This window comes from Orcinus orca, chromosome 9, assembly GCF_937001465.1.
Source record: "Orcinus orca chromosome 9, mOrcOrc1.1, whole genome shotgun sequence".
Classification (NCBI taxonomy): Eukaryota; Metazoa; Chordata; class Mammalia; order Artiodactyla; family Delphinidae; genus Orcinus; species Orcinus orca.
Genome location: NC_064567.1, coordinates 24511020 through 24531574, shown reverse-complemented (window position 1 = coordinate 24531574; position 20555 = coordinate 24511020). Strand labels below are relative to the sequence as shown.

At 38.9% G+C, this 20555-nt stretch overlaps 1 protein-coding gene across 3 annotated transcripts in view; it reads right to left on the bottom strand.

Moving 5' to 3' along the window:
- The window catches only part of GRM8 (glutamate metabotropic receptor 8), a 775007-nt gene that overhangs the window by 643822 nt on the left and 110630 nt on the right, over positions 1–20555 (bottom strand). The gene's annotated exons all lie outside the window — the stretch shown is intronic.

Genomic DNA, 20555 nt, shown 5'->3' with positions numbered 1-20555 from the left:
GTGGACGATGAAAGAATGAATGAATCCAGCAGAAACTAAGCCCATAGAAGAGAAACAACTTGAACACAAGAACCCAGGAAAAAATAAATGTATACTTAATATTACTTATAAGCTCAAATATTTGTTTCCTTTAAAAAGTTAAAAAAAAAAGGTGATTGAAAACTAAAAAGAAACTCTCTCTTCATTTTTACGCAGACAGTGAAAGCTTTGAGATAGTATTTCAAAACACATGAGAAGCAGGTTAGAACTGACCCAGGAGAATAATCTAGCTTTTTTTCTTTTTTTTTTGCTTTCAAGATGATACACATTTTCGGCACTTCTCAGGAGGAGGAAAGAGAAATAAACGGATCTGTCCACCTCTAAAGACTGTGCTCAGTGACCCAGCATCCCAGAGAGACCTGGAGAATGTCACTCCCTGATTTCACTATTTCTAACCTCTACTGCCAGGATTCCACCGCATTTCAGAGTAAAAGATACTTCTCTGATAAGTTCTCAACAAAGTTTTCAAGCAGCTTGGGATTTCAAAGTGAAATCTATCTCTAAGTATTCTTTCAAACAAAAGGGAAGGAGAATTTTGCAATGAGTTGTTTAGGACAGCGAAGATTTTCTGTAACGAGGTTCTCTTACATGAATACAAAAAAAATGATCAATTATGATTTGTTATATTAGAAAAACCAATGATGGCATAGCACTTTCTTAGCATCACTTGCTAAATCACTTAAAAATTTAACTCTTCCCCCAACCCATTCCCTTCACTGCTGACTTCAAACCATCACCTAGCATTTAATTTTCCTCTTCTGCTGATTTCCTTGCTGTGCAATCACCACTGTGTTTCAACTTTCCCCCCAACCATGACAGCACTCAAACACTAAAGAATAAAAAGTTAGCAATTATAACCAATGAATCGAAGTCAATAAAACTTAATCTAGCAAATATTCCATTTAGACTGGCATTTTGCCACTCAATAATACATGATTCGAATCCCAGAAATAAGGCAGAATTTGATAGGGACATTTGTCTGTGCAAATAAGTTTCTCAGTTGACGATTTCTTGGACTTTCAGTGATTATCCACCTTGATTGATATCCTGGTCTCCAACTGACTATTTATCCACCAGCTGGCATCCTCCAGGTACTGATTCTGAATACTAAATACGACTGGAAATTTTCATTTCCTTGATGTTGTCTAAGCTGGTGAATTCCGTATGTTACAAGAGGGTACAGATGAGATTAAAGGTCTTACTTAGAGCTCCATTTTCACAGGAAAAAGAAAAACCACTCCTTATCCAAAAAACAAATAGCCAACTTCATAAATGGCCATCATTGGATAAGAGGAACAGTAGATGAAATAATGTAAATGACTCAGATTCCATTATTCCACTCCACACTGGAGAATGTGCCAAGCCCATGTTTGCCTGACAAACATCATCTCATCATCTTAGTATACAAAGGGCATCACATTAAGTTTCCCCAAAGTGGACTGATTAGCCTTTCTGCCCATCTTTGCCCCATCCACAATCTTTTTTTGAGAAGGTCAGCTTACTGCCCTTAACAAACCTCCTTTATGTGTCAGATCCCATCTGCACACCTAACTCATGAAACACTACGTGTGCCCATGTATGTGTGTTCATGTGTTTGGTTGGTTTTGTCAACATTTATTTAACATGTTGTATTGGCCAAGAACTGTGCTACATGCTCTGTCCCCATTATACAGATGAGAAAACTGAGATCTGAAGAAGTTAAGTAACTTTTCTGAGGCTGAATAATTTGTGAATGGCAGAATGGGATTCAAATCTAGGCAGTCTGACTCCTGACTCATCTCTTAAGCACCTCTGCCCTCCACTACCTCAAGTCCACTTTTAAATGTTCATTCTTCAGTAGGTTTGCCTTCCATGAGCGCTCACATTTCTGAGGAAGCAACCATAGTTCCCTGTCCTTACTTCCTCTGGTCCCATACACAACTCCCTCGGGGTCATAGTTCATGGTTCAGCTGGAGCTTGGACCCCACCAACTATACATCCAGACTAAATCTATACATCCAGACTAAATCTCTTTGCTGAGCTCCACACCCAAGTTCTACTTATTTGAAATCTCCTCTTGAGTGTCCAACTGGTATGTCAAAACCACACATCCAAAACTTGCCATCTCTCCCGCAGCATAAACTGGAAACCAACTGGTGCACCAAGGGTCTCAAAATACAGGAAACCCATCAGCCTGGCTCCAAATGTATGTGACTACTACATACTTTATTGTAACAGTTTCTGTCTATACAGTTTTGAGTGTGTTCCATCTACAGCACACAATGCATGACTTTGGTCTACCTTGTCTGGCCCTCATCTTTCTTATATCTTTCATTGGTCAGGTTAGCCACCACAAATGAAGATTTTTTCAAAAATTAAATTTAGGTACAAAATGCCTTGAAAGGAAAAAAAAGTATCCATGTGATTTGGTATAAAAGATATATTCACATTGCAAAAAAGTCAATTTATCAGCACTGACTACAGAAACGGGAGTCTCTACAAACTCGCTGCTCAGCATTGTCAACAAACCCACAGCATCAGCATCACCTGGGAGCTTCTTAGAAATGCAGAACCTCAGGCCCCACCCCAGACATACTGAATGAGAATCTGTATTTTAACAAGATCTCCAGGTAGTGCTCCAACAATAAAGTTGGAGAAGTACTGCTCTAGTCTAAAGCGTTGAATGTGTACTCAGCAGCCCTATATCTTCTCTTGAAATTTTTCCATATCATGCTCAGAGGGATTTAAATGCGTCAATTGCAAGGATGATTTTGGTAGATCTGATGTTGTCATCACGGGTAGATATACAAGCGCTTTCTAGGTTCACTTGATGAAGAAGGTGGTGCCTTGAACCGATGTTCCCGTTCCCTAAGGTGAACAACATCTCCTTACAGGTAGACATTTCTTTTCAAAAATATCCAACTACTCAAAAATTATATTTAAGAGTATTATGTTTCAATTCTTGCATGAAATTTTGGCATAAAGTTTATTTTTAGTGTCCTGGCAAATCTATAGACCAGTGAATACATTACGGCGGTATTGAGTCAGTAAGAGGTTTTTAAATATGTTTCTTACTTATTTGCAAATAAGTAATGAGTTTTGGAAAAATAAAAATTTGACAAAGGCTGCATGATTGAATGTCAAATATACGATGCAATGTACCTTGTTATCAATGTTTCCCATAGTATTCATATGCAGCATGACAATTTATTAAGACTTTTTAAATCTAATTATTGTTGTTTCAGAAGACCCATGAAAAAACTTTTTTCCTTTTTTTCCCTTTTGTGCCCTCCCCAAGAGCAATCAAGCCTGTATGCCCTAGAGAATAAACACGCCTTGTTTTCAGAAGCCTTCGTTTACAGAGACTTTACAGCTGAATTATCTAGAGAAAGAGGATCACGCAAGGTTTGAAGAGGAGGAAATGGAAATGGAGAGAGAGAGAGGTGCTTCATTTGGGACTCAGAATGATGGAGATCTCCATTTTGCTCCCTCCCAGTGCCCAGGAACCCAGAAACCTCATCAAAGAAGCCCCTTTCCTATTCTTGCCATGGGAGGATTGGAGTCACCACCTTTAAATAGCCCATGGGGACTACAGTGAGCGTCTCTACAGCAAACACCTCCACAGCACTGGACACTGAAGTACAGGCCCAAAATATGACAGTGATTGAATTTCTTAACATCCTAGTCAATGTGGCTCAGTGCCAGAGTTATCTGATACAGAAGAAAAAAGTTTCTTGCACTTGAGTTTTGAAGATCAAATGTATTCCTAATGCCTACTCCCTATCAGAGGGTTGGCTTGAGAGCTTAGGCTCGGCTTTACCCTGGTATCCTTTCACAGATGCTAGGAAAGTACTTGGTACATGGTAGATGATCCAGGTGTGCTGTGGATTAACTGCCTACTAGTCACAGTAAGACAACTCAGATTCCTAGCTTTTAATATCTGCAGCCTACCTGATAAAAGTACTTCTCAAAATCTTCCCACATTTTTGGTGCTTAAGTGAAAATATACTTTTCTCTTTTTATGAAGAGCTACATCCTTTTTCATAGACCATAATTTAGAGATATGAAGACGTTCACTGTTTTTCCAATTCTTTCTCCTTTTCTAAGTAATCTAAATGTGTAAATGTTTTCATAATGGTTTGCCAGACTATATGTAAATATCACTGGCCCCGCTTTTTAAAAAAGAAGCGAAAAACAAAACAAAAACATTTCAGGCACTTCTGTCTTTAAAAAAAAATACTATTTCAACCTCAAACTTGATGAGACTTACATACTGCTCTTTAGATGCCCTTTTTTTTTTCCATTCTAAGGAATAAAATTTGAGAAAATTTAAAGCAGCTCAGATGGCTTTTAAGAATATAATCAATCTCAAATTGAAACTGCATACTGAAAATGTAGACTTTTCTTTTGTAAACAAATATAGTGTGGGAGAACAAGTGGGACTCAAGGTGGCTACAAAAAAGAAAGCAAGAGGACAAACACACAAGAAGATAAGGATGTGGAAATGCTGAAATATGGGGGGGAAGTTTTCAATAAGTAATGAAGACACTATTTTCAGGAGAGGGATCAAGAAGAGTGAGAAGAATGTTAAGGATTGGATGAGAAACCAGAATTAGAAAAATAAAGCTAGAAATTGAGGAGAAGAGGATGGATAGACACAGCAGTGAGGCTTGAGAAATGAATGTCAGAAATAGGGAAAGAAAGCTGGAAAGAGGAGAGAAATGGGAGCCTCTAGCAGAGGATGGAACAGGCAAAGAAGCCACTGTTTTCTCTCCTTCCTTGCTCAGGGGCTACCATTGACATAATGATCTGGCAGGTATCTTTCTGGACTGGTGGAGACTTGGTTCAGGGTTGTCTTGTAACTGAGCAAGACCTTATGGGGCCTTCCTGGGACAGACCTCCCCTCCCCAACTCCCAAGTTCCAAAGAATAAATTTAATCAGAGAAGTAAGAAAATACAGAAACAAAGGAAAATAGTAAAGCAAGACAAAATAACAATAGTTTAGCCATTAAACAGAGTCAAGGACCTTTGGTTCCTCCTCAAGGGCTACAGATAATATTCTGAGCCATATCAGAATAGTTTTTAGCTGTCTTGTAGACACCGAAACCCCCACCAGGTGGAAGAAATTAACTACGTGATGACCAGACTGTAGCCATGACATAAGCTGCTCCATCTTGCACAATTCCAAGAACCCACCTCAAGGAAAAGGGAGCAAACCAACCCTGGAATTGAAGATTAACTGTACTTAAAACAATCAAGATGAAGCTGATCAGACCAACACATGACCAGTTTCAAGATGACTGTCAGAGCTAACTGTGCTGTTCTGCACATAGGACCCCCCAACCCACCTGTGCACCCCTGAAACTCCCCTTTAAAACCTCTTGCCCACTGAGCAGCAGTGGGGAGTTGGTTCTTTGGGACACAAGTCCACCTTCTCCCCAGGATTGCCAGCTTCCTCAATAAAGCTATCTTTCCTTTCACCCAACATTTGTCTCTCAGTATTGGATTCTTGAGCCATGAGCAGCTAAACCTGAATTCAGTAACAGTCTCATTCCATCCATTCTAGTCTTCTGGGTCACTGAGTCCCTTCATGACTAATCATCAGCCAGATGTCGTAATTAAAATGTCTGGGCCTACACAGACTTAACTGCATTATTCTGTCCATTGTTTCTGGTTAAACATTACCAAATTCTCTTCAAAAGTTCTTCAGATCTATGTCAATATGGGACACATATTTTTCAAACATTCTCCATAAGAAGTAGAAGCCATCAGTTAAAGATAGCTCTCAATTTCCCACCACCAAATCAACAAACCTGACTTCCTGTGCACCCATTTTCTCTCCTTTCCTTCTGTTGCGAGAAGATATATCACTTTTTCTATGTAATGTCAAGTCTCAACTCATGAATTGAACGTGCAGCAGCCTTTCTGCTCCTGATACTATAGATTATTGCCTCTCTCTCTAATCATTAACCTTATACTCTCAGCCAGGTCCTTCCCACCAGCATTTCTGTACACTCAATGCTCCCCTATTTAAAATGAAAACTTTTTTTAAAAAAGAAAAGAAATGAAACCATTTCTGATATTCTCATCCAGTTACAGCTCTCAAGCTAATTCTTGGCTTCCATTTACAACTCAACTTTTAAAAATGGTCTAAACTTAACCTCTCTACTGTCTTACCTCCCACTCTCTCCTCATCATTAAACCTGGTTTCTGTCCAGTGCTCTCCTGAAACTGCTCTGGGCAAGGCCACTCAAACTTTCCACGTCACAAAATCCAATGGCCAATTCTCAGTCCTCCTTTCACCTGAACCAGCATCATTAAAATCTTGACAATCATTATCATGAAAATCTTAACAATACCTTCCCTGGCTTCTGCAACAGGCTCTCCTGGTTTTCTCCTACCTCTCTAGAAGTTCCTTCTCTGTCATCCCTCTAGTTCATCTTTCTCTGCCTGGGACTTGAAAGTGAAGTTCCTTGAGGCCTGACCCAAAGCCCAGTTTTCTTCACATACTTTCATTCTCACAAGTGATAACATCCAATTATGCTTATGACTCTGATCACCATCCATACTACTACAATTCCCAAATTTTTCTCTTCAACCCAGATTTCTTCTCTAAAGTGCAAATCTAACACCAACTGGATAATGGACTTCCACTTAGAAATTTCAAACTTACCTTAAGTTCAACATGATCAAAACTGAATGCACAGACTCGAGCTTCTAGCCATGATAAAATAACTGGGACTATTCTTTCATGTGTTTGTAGTTTTGATTTGCATTTCTCTAATGATTAATGATGTTGAGCATTCTTTCATGTGTTTGTTGGCAATCTGTATATCTTCTTTGGAGAAATGTCTATTTAGGTCTTCTGCCCATTTTTGGATTGGGTTTTTTTTTTTTTTGTTATTGAGCTGCATGAGCTCCTTGTAAATTTTGGAGATTAATTCTTTGTCAGTTGCTTCATTTGCAAATATTTTCTCCCATTATGAGGGTTGTCTTTTGCTCTTGTTTATGGCTTCCTTTGCTGTGCAAAAGCTTTTAAGTTTCATTAGATCCCAACAAATACCGTATGCTAACACATATATATGGAATCTAAGAAAAAAAAAAAACGGCCATGAATAACCTAAGGGTAAGATGGGAATAAAGACACAGACCTACTAGAGAATGGACTTGAGGATATGGGGAGGGGGAAGGGTAAGCTGTGACAAAGTGAGAGAGTGGCATGGACATATATACACTACCAAATGTAAAATAGATAGCTAGTGGGAAGCAGCCGCATAGCATAGGGAGATCAGCTCAGTGCTTTGTGACCACCTAGAGGGGTAGGATAGGGAGAGTGGGAGGGAGGGAGACACAAGAGGGAAGAGATATGGGAACATATGTATATGTATAAATGATTCACTTTGTTATAAAGCAGAAACTAACACACCATTGTAAAGCAATTATACTCCAATAAAGTTGTTAAAAAATAAAAAAGAAAAGAGGCATTTCACAAATTTCTAGAAAATTCCCAGACGTAGTTAAAAAATTTCTGTAGCAAGAAATGAAAAATAGGATTCAATTACATCAAAATTATTATTCAACCATGTTGGTCGAATCTCTATTTTACACGTGTTTTATTTTGTGTTCTAATCACAGATCATTTAAACCAAGAAAAAATAAATAAATAACTGGGACTAGATGTACCCACACACACACTGTAAACAACTAGAAAACTGGACAAAATATATGAAATAACTACTTTAGACAAGAAGCAGTTCAGGACTGCTATCTCTGAGAAACGGAAACAAATGATGCGAGCCCTCTGACTGCCCTGGCTTTCTGCCAGAGGCACCTTCTGGACTGTGGAGTAGGGAGGGACATCTCAAACCAAACAAGGTGATCCCACTGAGTTGAGAAAACAGAGTTCAAAGAAACTGAAGTGACAGTAATTTGTAGGTCAAAGAACCAGAGAAGAGGAAGATAAGCAGAGAAAAAGCTCCAGAAATCTGTACAAGTTTCCCCTTGACTCTGTTGCTAAATACTAAGAACCTTGTTCGTTTTAAATATATTATAATTTTATTTGTCAATTATACATCGATAAAGCTGAAAAAAAAAAGAAATTCACTTTAATATGAAAGCACAGAGAAGTTCGAAGTAAGAAGATAAAATATATACCAGGGACTTCCCTGGTGGTCCAGTGGTAAAGAATCCGCCTTCCAATACAGGGGACACAGGTTCGATCCCTGATTGGGGAATTAAGATCCCCCATGCTCTGGGGCAACTAAGCCCGTGTGCCACAACTACTGAGCTCACACACCTCAACAAGAGAGAGCCTGCATGCCACAAACTGCACAGCCCACGAGCTCTGGAGCCTGTGCACCACAACTAGAGAAGAGAAAACCCGCACACCACAACTAGAGAGAAGCCCATGTGCTGCAAGGAAGAGCCCACGTGCCACAACGAAAGATCCCACATGCCTCAACAAAGATCCCGTGTGCCGCAACTAAGACCAACACAGCCAAAAATAAATAAATAAATAATAAATAAATAAAATATTAAATTATATATATATATATATATACCATAGACATACTAATCATATGAAAGCTAAAATAGCTATGACTAGACAAAGAAGACTTTAAAACAAGGAATACTTTCTGAAATAAAGACAGACATTTCTCACCTGGATCTCTGGTGGCATCTCTTGTGTGGACACTCTTGTGTCCTCCTAATGTATTTCCCACTCTCCAGCCAAATGCAGATCTGATTATGATAGCCCTCTATTTAAAAAACTGTACCATCGTTACCATGATCTAGAAGGCCTTGTGTGGCCTGCTCCCTACATGATCTCCAAACTGTTTCAATCATCCTTTAGGTCTCCACACTCCAGCCACAGTGGCCTTTCTTTCAGCCCTCAAAGGGTCTATGTTTCTTCTCTTTTTAAGGCCTTCTCACTTGCTATGTTCTGTGCTCATCTACGCCCTTCACCTAAATCCTTGCTCATCCTTCAGATCTCTGCTCAAACAGCAGTTCCTCAGGGAAACCTTCCCTGCCCCTTTCCTCCAACAGGTCAGAACCCCCGACACAGCTGCTTATAACACTCTTGAGTTTCTCCTCCACAGCAGCCACTTCTATTGGAATTGTGTTATTATTTGTGTAATTTATTGTTTAATGTCTGTATCTCCTGTAGGATTTCAGCTTCACAAGAACAGTAGCCCTGGGGAATTCCCTGGTGGTCCAGTGGTTAGGACTCCATGCTCTCACTGCCAAGGGCTTGGGTTCAATCCCAGGTCGTCAGGGAATTAAAATCCCACAAGCCACTTGGCATAGCCAAGAAAACAACAACAAAAAAATCAGTAGTGCTGTCCATCATATTCAGCATCATGTCCCCAGTACCTAATATTAAAAGAGTCAACAAACATGAATAAATGAATGAACATAGCCTACAACAAAGAACAAAGTAAGACCAAGGAAGCCTACAGAAACAATAAAATAAAGTGTCAATAATGACCTTCACTGAGAACAAGAAGTTTCCTTAATCACTACCATTTTGTTTCTCAAATGAGTCCAGAGGGACCCGGAACTCAGACTAAAATAAATAAGCCTATAAAGGGTGAATGTCATTTTATCTTTAATGGCTTATTCGTTGTCATCTCTATGTTCTAAAATCTAAAAGAAATGGATTCATTACCTGGCATGGGACAACATGCATCAAGAAGGAAAATAACTAAAATGAATGTAAGTACATAATGACGCACGAATTCATAATAATACTCAGAAATTCATTGGTCACCCCTGGAAGTTAGCTGGACACTGAATCATCACACTAAAAATTGATAACAAATGGGAAAAAAATCAATATTTAACTTGCCTTTCAGTAGTTCAGACTAATTAAGTAGTGAATGAGGGAAAGTTTTTTATTAGATAGAAAAAGTATATCTCATAAATGCAGAAGGAATACTTTCTATGATAGTAACACCCAAAGTTCTTTACTACTTTTACACCTAATTTGACTTGGTCTCTCCACAAGACATTTCAAAGAGCACAGCCCACATGGCAAAGTCAAAGGTAACTTTCCTACTTCCAAGGATCTTCCATGCCAATGGATCAACAGGTTGAAGCATGCTTTGTAGGATGAGACTCAACACAGAGGTAAGTTTGGGGATGTTTTGTGGAAAATGTTGAAGGCCAGTACAAAGAGTTTGTGCTTAATTTGGTAGGTGAGGGGCAGCCACAGGAGATTTCCTTTCTTAGTGATGGTGTGACATTATCAGAGCTGTGCTTTATAAAATTAAACCTGGCAGGATATATTAAAATACACTGGAGAATGAAGGGACTGGAGGTGGGGAGAGAGTTATGAAGTTACTGCAAAATCTAAGGAGGCTTTCATAATGGCCTGAAGTGGGGTGATAGCTGTGGGAATGGCAGATCCAGAAGCCAGAGGGGAAGTATAATTCGACAAAGGCTAACAGTTATGATTAAAAAAGAAAAGTAGAAATGTATGAAATGATACCCACAGTGTGATGATTAATAAATGAATTGTGGGATCTTCAAGATGGCAGAGGAGTAAGACGTGGAGATCACCTTCCTCCCAACAAATACATCAAAAATACATTTACATGCGGAACAACTCCTACAGAACACCTACTGAATGCTGGCAGAAGACCTCAGACTTCCCAAAAGGCAAGAAACCGCCCACATACCTGGCTGTGTGGCTGACAGGGTCTTGGTGCTCCAGCTGGGTGTCAGGCCTGAGCCTCTGAGGTGGGAGAGCCGAGTTCAGGACCCTGGACCACCAGAGACCTTCTGGCCCCACGTAATAACAATCAGCGAGAATCTCCCAGAGATCTCCATCTCAACGCTAAGACCCAGATCCACTCACCGACCAGCAAGCTCAAGTGCTGGACACCCCATGCCAAACAACTAGCAAGACAGGAACACAACCCCACCCATTAGCAGAGAGGCTGCCTAAAATCATAATAAGTTTACAGACACCTCAAAACACACCACCAGAAGCAGTCCTGCCCACCAGAAAGACAAGATCCAGCCTCATCCACCAGAACACAGGCACCACTCCCCTCCACCAGGAAGACTACATAACCCACTGAACCAACCTCATCTACTGGGGGAAGACAGCAAAAACAAAAGGAACTACAGACATGCAGCCTGCAAAAAGGAGACCCCCAAAACAGTAAGTTAAGAAAAACGAGAACACAGAGAAATACACAGCAGATGAAGGAGCAATGTAAAAACCCACCAGACCAAACAAATGAAAAGGAAATAGGCAGTCTACCTGAAAAAGAATTCAGAGTAATGATAGTAAAGATGATCCAAAATCTTGCAAATAGAATGGAGAAAATACAAGAAACATCGAACAAGGACCTCAAAGAACTAAAAAGCAAACGAACAATGATGAAAAACACAATAAATGAAATTAAAAATTCTCTAGAAGGGATCAATAGCAGAATAACTGAGGGAGAAGAACGGATAAATGACCTGGAAGATAAAATAGTGGAAATAACTACTCAGAGCAGAATAAAGAAAAAACAGTGAAAAGAATTGAGGACAGTCTCAGAGACCTCTGGGACAACATTAAACGCACCAACATTCGAATTATAGGGGTCCCAGAAGAAGAAGAGAAAAAGAAAGGGACTGAGAAAATATTTGAAGAGATTATAGTTGAAAACTTCCCTAATATGGGAAAATAAATAGTCAGTCAAGACCAAGAAGCACAGAGAGCCCCATAAAGGATAAATCCAAGGAGAAACACACCAAGACACATTAATTAAACTATCAAAAATTAAATATACAGAAAAAATACTAAAAGCAGCAAAGGAAAAGCAACAAATAACATACAAGGGAATCCCCATAAGGTTAACAGCTGATCTTTCAGCAGAACCTCTGCAAGTCAGAAGGGAGTGGCAGGACATACTGAAAGTGATGAAGGAGAAAAACCTGCAACCAAGATTACTCTACCCAGCAAGGATATCATTCAGATTTGATGGAGAAATTAAAACCTTTACAGACAACTAAAAGCTGAGAGAGTTCAACACCACCAAACCAGCTTTACAACAAATGATAAAGGAACTTCTCTAGGCAAGAAACACAAGAGAAGGAAAAGACCTACAATAATGAACCCAAAACAATTTAGAAAATGGGAATAGGAATGTGCATACTGATAATTACCTCAAGTGTAAATGGATTAAATGCTCCAACCAAAGACATACACTGGCTGAATGGATCCAGAAAAAACACCCGTATATATGCTGTCTACAAAAGACTACCTTCAGACCTAGGGAAACATACAGACTGAAAGTGAGGGGATGGAAAAAGATATTCCCTGCTAATGGAAATCAAAAGAAAGCTGGAGTAGCAATTCTCATAACAAACAAAATACACTTTAAAATAAAGACTATTACAAGAGACAAAGAAGGATACTATATAATTATCAAGGGATCAATCCAAGAAGAAGATATAACAATGGTAAATATTTATGAATCCAACATAGGAGCACCTCAATACATAGGCAAATGCTAACATCCATAAAAGGGGAAATCAACAGTAACACAATCACAGTAGGGAACTTTAACACCTCACTTTCACCAATGGACAGATCAACCAAAATGAAAATAAATAAGGAAACACAAGCTTTAAATGATACATTAAACAAGATGGACTCAATTGATATTTATAGGACATTCCATCCAAAAACAACAGAATACACTTTCTTCTCAAGTGCTCATGGACCATTCTCCAGGATAGATCATATCTTGGGTCACAAATCAAGCCTTGGTAAATTTAAGAAAATTGAAATCATATCAAGTTTCTCTTCCAACCACAATGCTATGAGACTAGATATCAATTACAGGAAATAAACTGTAAAAAGTACAAACACAGGGGGCTAAACAATATGCTGCTAAATCAAAGAGGGACTCAAAAATTACCTAGAAACAAATGACAATGAAAACACGACAACCCCAAACCTATGGGATGCAGCAAAAGCAGTTATAAGAGGGAAGTTTACAGCAGTACAATCCTACCTCAAGAAACAAGAAAAATCTCAAATGAACAACCTAACCTTATACCTAAAGCAATTAGAGAAAGAAGAACAAAAAACCTCAAAGTTGGGAGAATGAAAGAAATCACAAAAATCAGATCAGAAATAAATGAAAAAGAAATGAAGGACACAATAGCAAAGATCAATAAAACTAAAAGCTGGTTCTTTGAGAAGATAAACAAAATTGATAAACCATTAACGAGACTCATCAGGAAAAAAAGGGTGAAGACTCAAATCAACAGAATTAGACATGAAACAAGAGAAGTAACAACTGACATGGCAGAAATACAAAGGATCATGAGAGATTACTACAAGCAACTATATGCCAATAAAATGGACAACCTAGAAGAAATGGACAAATTCTTAGAAAAGCACAACCTTCCAAGACTGAACCACAAAGAAATAGAAAATATGAACAGACCAATCACAAGTAGTGAAATTGAAACTCTGATTTTAAATCTTCTAACAAACAAAAGCCCAGGACCAGATGGCTTCACAGGAAAATTCTATTGAACATTTAGAGAAGAGCTAACACCTATCATTCTCAAACTCTTCCAAAATATGGCAGAGAGAGGAACACTCCCAAACTCATTCTACGAGGCCACCATAACCCTGATACCAAAACCAGGCAAAGATGTTACAAAAAAATGAAAACTAAAGGCCAATATCACTGATGAATATAGATGCAAAAATCCTCAACAAAATACTAGCAAACAGAATCCAACCGGACATTAAAAGGATCATACACCATGATCAAGTGGAGTTTATCCCAGCAATGCAAGCATTTTTCAATATATGCAAATCAATCAAGTGTGATACGCCATATTAACAAACTGAAGGAGAAAAACCATATGAACATCCCAATAGTTACAGAAAAAGCTTTTGACAAAATTCAACACCCATTTATGATAAAAACTCTCCAAAAAGTAGGCATAGAGGGAACTTACCTCAATATAATAAAGGTCATATAGGACAAACCCACAGCCAACATCGTTCTCAATAGTGAAAACTTGAAACCATTTTCACTAAGATCAGGAACAAGACAAGGTTGCCCGCTCTCACTATTATTCAACATAGTTTTGGAAGTTTTAGCCAGAGCAATCAGAGAAGAAAAAGAAATAAAAGGAATACAAATCAGAAAGGAAGAAGTAAAGCTGTCACTATTTGCAGATGACATGATACTACATATAGAGAATCCTAAAGATGCTACGATAAAACTACTAGAGCTAATCAATGAATTTGGTAGAGCAGCAGAATACAAAATTAATGCCCAGAAATCTCTTGCATTCCTATACACTAATGATGAAAAATCTGCAAGTGTAATTAAGAAAACACTCCCATTTACCATTGCAACAAAAAGAATAAAATACCTAGGAATAAACCTACCTAAGGAGACAAAAGACCTGTATGAAGAAAACTATAAGACACTGATGAAAGAAATTAAAGATGGTACAAACAGATGGAGAGATACACCATGTTCTTGGATTGGAAGAATCAATGTTGTGAAAATGACTATACTACCCAAAGCAATATACAGATTCAATGCAATCCCTATGAAACTACCAGTGGCATTTTTTACCTAACTAGAACAAAAAATTTCACAATTTGTATGGAAACACAAAAGATCCCGAATAGCCAAAGCGATCTTGAGAACGAAAAACGGAGCTGGAGGAGCCAGGCTCCCTGACTTCAGACTATATTACAAAGCTACAGTAATCAAGACAGTATGGTACTGGCACAAAAACAGAAAGATAGATCAACAGAACAGGATAGAAAGCCCAGAGGTAACCCCATGCACCTATGGTCATCTTATCTTTGATAAAGGAGGCAAGAATATACAATGGAGAAAAGACAGCCTCTTCAATAAGTGGTGCTGGGAAAACTGGACAGCTACATGTAAAAGAATGAAATTAGAACACTCCCTAACACCATACACAAAACTGAACTCAAAATGGATTAAAGACCTAAATGTAAGGCCAAACACTCTTAGAGGAAAACATAGGCAAAACACTCTATGACATAAATCACAGCAAGATCCTTTTTGACCCACCTCCTAGAGAAAGGGCAATAAAAACAAAAATAAACAAATGGGACCTAATGAAACTTAAAAGCGCTTGCACAGCAAAGGAAGCCATAAAGAAGATGAAAAGACAACCCTCAGAATGGGAGAAAATATTTGCAAATGAAGCACCTGACAAAGGATTAATCTCCAAAATACACAAGCAGCTCATACAGCTCACTATCAAAAAAACAAACAACCCAATCCAATAATGGGCAGAAGACTTAAATAGACATTTCTCCAAAGAAGATATACAGGTTGCCAACAAACACATGAAAGGATGTTCAACATCACTAATCATTAGAGAAATGCAAACCAAAACTACAATGAGATATCACCTCACACCAGTCAGAATGGCCATCAACAAAAAAATCTACAAACAATAAATGCTGGAGAGGGTGTAGAGAAAAGCAAACCCTCTTGCATTGTTGGTGGAAATGTAAATTGATACAGCCACTATGGACAACAGTATGGAGGTTCCTTAAAAAACTAAAAATAGAACTACCATATGACCCAGCAATCCCACTGCTGGGCATATACCCTGAGAAAACCATAATTCAAAAAGAGTCATGTACCACAATGTTCATTGAAGCTGTATTTACAATGGCCAGGACATGGAAACAACCTAATTGTCCATTGAAAGATGAATGGATAAAGAAGATGTGGCACATATATACAATGGAATATTACTCAGCCATAGAAAGAAACAAAATTGAGTTATTTGTAGTGAGGTGGGTGGACCTAGAGACTGTCATACAAAGTGAAGTAAGTCAGAAAGAGAAAAACAAATACCGTATGCTAACACATATATATGGAACCTAAAAATAAGTGGTTCTGAAGAACGTAGGGGCAGGACAGGAATAAAGATGCAGACGTAGAGAATGGACTTGAGGACATGGGAGGTGGAAGGGTAAACTGAGACGAAGTGAGATTGTGGCATGGACATATATACACTACCAGATGTAAAATCAATAGCTAGTGGGAAGCAGCCGCATAGCACAGGGAGATCAGCTCAGTGCTCTGTAACCACCTAGAGGGGTGGGGTGGGAAGGGTGGGAGGGAGACGCAAGAGGGAGGGGATGTGGGGATATATGTATATGTATAGCTGATTCACTTTGTTATACAGCAGCAACTAACACAACAATGTAAAGCCATTACACTCCAATAAAGATGTTAATAAATTAATTAAGTAAGTAAATAAATGACTTGTGATAATGACAATAATGACTCTCAGGATTCAGTTTGCAAGCTCCAATCAGTCAAAAATTCATAAGACTTTGTTGGTAAAATAATATGTTCAATGATTAAGCAACATTATTATTAAGCATCAGAGTCCAACCATATAGTAGAAGCCACTTGAGTATTTAAAGCAGCACTACTATAATATACGGAATTCGTTACACAGGTGACAGGAGAGGTGAAAACCCAGAGGACAGTGATACAACCCGGAGCTTAGCACCAAGAGGAAGCCACTAGCATGTAGAGAGAAGGGGGAGCGAAGTGGTAGAACCAGAGCCAGGGGCCAGGGTCACCCAATGAAAGCTGAAACCTTGGCAAGCCAGTACCCATGGGAGTTGAGCCTTCAGAGGAGACATGGCCACTGCCACAGATGATTTTCAAAGCAAAGATGGAAGGGGAGAAATAATTTGAAACCTCTCCCCTTCTCATCTGCCAACTTCCTACCAGTGTTCCCCACTGACAAAGATACACCAGAAGCCAGCTGACAGGGGAGCCAAGGAAATGCAGACTGTAGGCGTCAGCCTCCTGTAATACAGGGCAAATCAGAGGATAGGTGAAGAAAGGATATAAGAGCAGGGACACTCAGGACCAGCACAGCTATACAGGTCAGGGTGAAAGCCTTCAAATTTCCAGCCCAAGACTAAAGAGATACAAATATAAAATCAAACAAATTAAGTAAATATTCTGTAACCTTAAATTTGAATTGGAAATGTCAATGCACACTGATGATTTCTTTTATTTTTAAACATGTATTTCCCAACTCTATCTACGGAAATTGCTAAATGCAATGACAATGCAGGAGTAATGAACTCTCCTGGCACTCAGATTGTGGTCTCTAAATACCATTCCCACTGAAATAAAGCATGGCTCCTTCTAGGAATCACTGATTCTAGACATACAGAAAGATGAACCTGGGACGTCTTATTGAGCCAGAAAGCAACAACGTTCTCAAGAGCTACTAGTGTTTTGGCAAAGGACACTGGAGCCAATGTGATGAAATTCCCACTGACCTAAGATGGGACAAATTTCATCAAAAAGAATAATGACTGCTGTGAATTGAACACATAAAAAATATATAACAAACTGAAAATAAATTGAACCTGAATCTAATCAAGCCTCTATATCAAATTACCAGTTTATAGTAAACACAGCAACAAGTTAAATACCATGAGAAGCAATCCATCAAATCCAAAAGGTGGAACACTCTAAAGTATAAATCACAGTGTCTCCAACAAATCAGTGATATAAAAAAAGAAGAAAGAGTTAACGGACGTATCAACCAAATGCAACATGTAGACCTTGTTTGGATATTGATTAAAACAAACCAAACATAAAAGATACTTTGGAGGGCTTCCCTGGTGGCGCAGTGGTTGGGAGTCCGCCTGCCGATGCAGGGGACACGGGTTCGTGTCCCGGTCTGGGAAGATCCCACATGCCGCGGAGCGGCTGGTCTCGTGAGCCATGGCCGCTGAGCCTGTGCTCCGCAACGGGAGAGGCAACAACAGTGAGAGGCCCACGTACCGAAAAAAAAAAAAAGATACTTTGGAGACGATTTGGGCAACTCAAACATGGACTGGATTTTAGATGATATTACATTAATTTTGTTCAGAGCAGAAAAGCATAACAGTTTTTTTTAAAAAGATAAAAGGTCTTAAGACTAATTTGTAGCTATTCACCCAATAATGCCCAAAGTTGGTCTGCAAGAGCTGGGTCTGAATGTTAAGAAGTGGTTCTCAAAGCTGACTCATGATCAGAATCACCTTAAACCACTTTTAAAAATTCATATTCACTGCTTTGGGGTGACATGAAACAGTTCTTCTAAATATCCTAAAAATCATCCAGGTTTGAATATCATATTATAAAGTCAGTGGGGCTATTTGGAGGAAAGTCCCATGTCAAGACCTTCAAGCTGAGTCATTTTTGTTTACACCACTATTTCTATACAGCCTGGAAACCTGCCCACCAAGTACAAGGTTTATCACTCGCTCTGACCAAAGTGATCTTTCTCTGAAAGTTCCTTTCAATGTAGTAAAGTAACAGTAATAATATTTACCATTTGTTGTAAGTCTCCTAGGCACTTTATGTATACTACCTCTAACTTTTGTAACAATCTTCTTAGGCGGATAGCATCTCTTTTATAGGTAAGAAAACTGAGGCATAGAAAGTTAAATAATTGTCCTTTGATTATAAACAGTTAATGATGAAGGGCTAAGGTTTAAGCTAGAATCTGTTGGATTTCAAAGACCACATTCTTTCCATGATACTATATAACTTCCCTAAGAATAGCAGGAAAAAATTTTCCTGCCATTTATATCCTTTATATCTACATTCCTTTATATTTTCATTGAGAATTTCTTCTTCCCCAGTCAGCTGGTGGATGGCAGCTGCCACAGCAGAAGACCCAGCAAAAGACTGAGCAATAGGGACTTCCCTGGTGGTCCAGTGTTTAACACTCTGCGCTTCCACTGCAGGGGGTGCAGGTTGGAACCCTGGTTGGGGAACTAAGATCCTGCATGCCACATGGTGCAACCAAACTAAGATTATTAAAAAAAAAAAAAAACAACAAAAGGCTGAGCACCAGCTAATATCTGAGTAAAACAAAGAAAAAACAAACAAGAAAAAACCTACGTGAATTAAAGTCCTATAATAACTGAACTGTTAACATTAATCATATGACTTCAAAACAACTCCTTCTTTACCATGTCTGACCTGATATATTGGAATTATTTCTTCCTAGAAATAAATGATGCATATGAAAACCATAAGTACGTCAGAATTCATGCATGATGTATTTCATAGCAGGAACCCAGGTAAAATCAACATTTTCAAGTCCTGACATCTCTGATAAATCTATAGAATCATAGGTATAAACCAAAAAAAATTATTACGCTTTCAGTCAAAGCATAAACGAGACAATGCTTTTATTTACCTTTCTCTGCTGCAGCTATTAGCTAACAGCCTTACTTTATGAAAAAGATATTCATTTCCTTTGAACTGCTTTCCCCCACATCAAAGCAAAAGTATTCAATATCCTTGAGAAACTAAATTGCTGGGCATAAAACCAAACTCCCTGTTCTTTAGTATAATTTGAACAATCAATTTATTATACACTGAAAAAAATATGCTCATTGTTGGTTCACAATACTCGGAGTTCCCCAGGTGAGATCTGAAACTGGCCTCCATACACGGAGAGCAAGGAGAGACCGAAGAAAGATGCAGGCTACTCCAGACTGGTAGGTGGTAGGTTTAGCAAGAAAGGGAACTTACATATGACGCTTGTCTTGAGCAGCTGCAAGACAAGTAGATATCTGCACCATGTTAGAATCTTAAAAGTTTATATGGAGGCCTTAATGGGGTTCAGACATGTCTTCAGTCCAGATGGTCTCAATAGCACATCAATCTCTCAAGGCTGCATCCTTGAAAGAGCTCCTAGTGTGGGAACAGCAGGCAGATGTCCATTACAAAGACAGAGGAGGAAGTGAAAAGCCTCCAACTGTCTGAGTCCAGCTCACAGGTCGACCAGTGGTCACATCCTCTCCATGACCTCCTCCAGCACTCATAAAATTAAGTATTCACAGTAACCAAAAATCAAATTCCCAAACACTTGTGCTAAACTGCCAAAGACTTCCTTTCTCATCCTTATCCAGACACACCAAGGAACAGCTTGCCAAGAGACTAAATTTCTCAGTAAGTGAAAATTGCACATAGTAGGGGGTTTAATTCCCCGGCCACAGGAAGCTAAACCAATGAGAGAATCAATCTAAGACTACCCTTGGCAGCCATAAATGAAGTTATTTTCCTCTGTGCCGGTATCTTCGTAGAGAGTTTATTTCTTCCTAAGCAACAGTGGACATTCACCAAGGTGACAGAGATCCTATGTCCCTCCCATAGAGCTCCTCAGTGCAGCATGGAACTTAAAAATACTTTTTAGAACCCATATACTTAGCACAAATCAGAATATTTTCAGACCAACACATGTGTTTGTGGGTATCATTATTATTACTGGTTTATTATTATTATTATCCCCCAAAAAGAGCCTGAGAGAAGAACATGTGTGCAGATAGTTTTTTCAGCTTGTTTCCAGAAAGCAAGAAGGAGTTGGGAATGTGAGATGGAAAAGTTAAAGGATGTATTATTACCTGGTTACCACAGTGGGGATCTGGATCTCTGTAGGGGACCCTCAGGAACTATAAAAAGTCTACC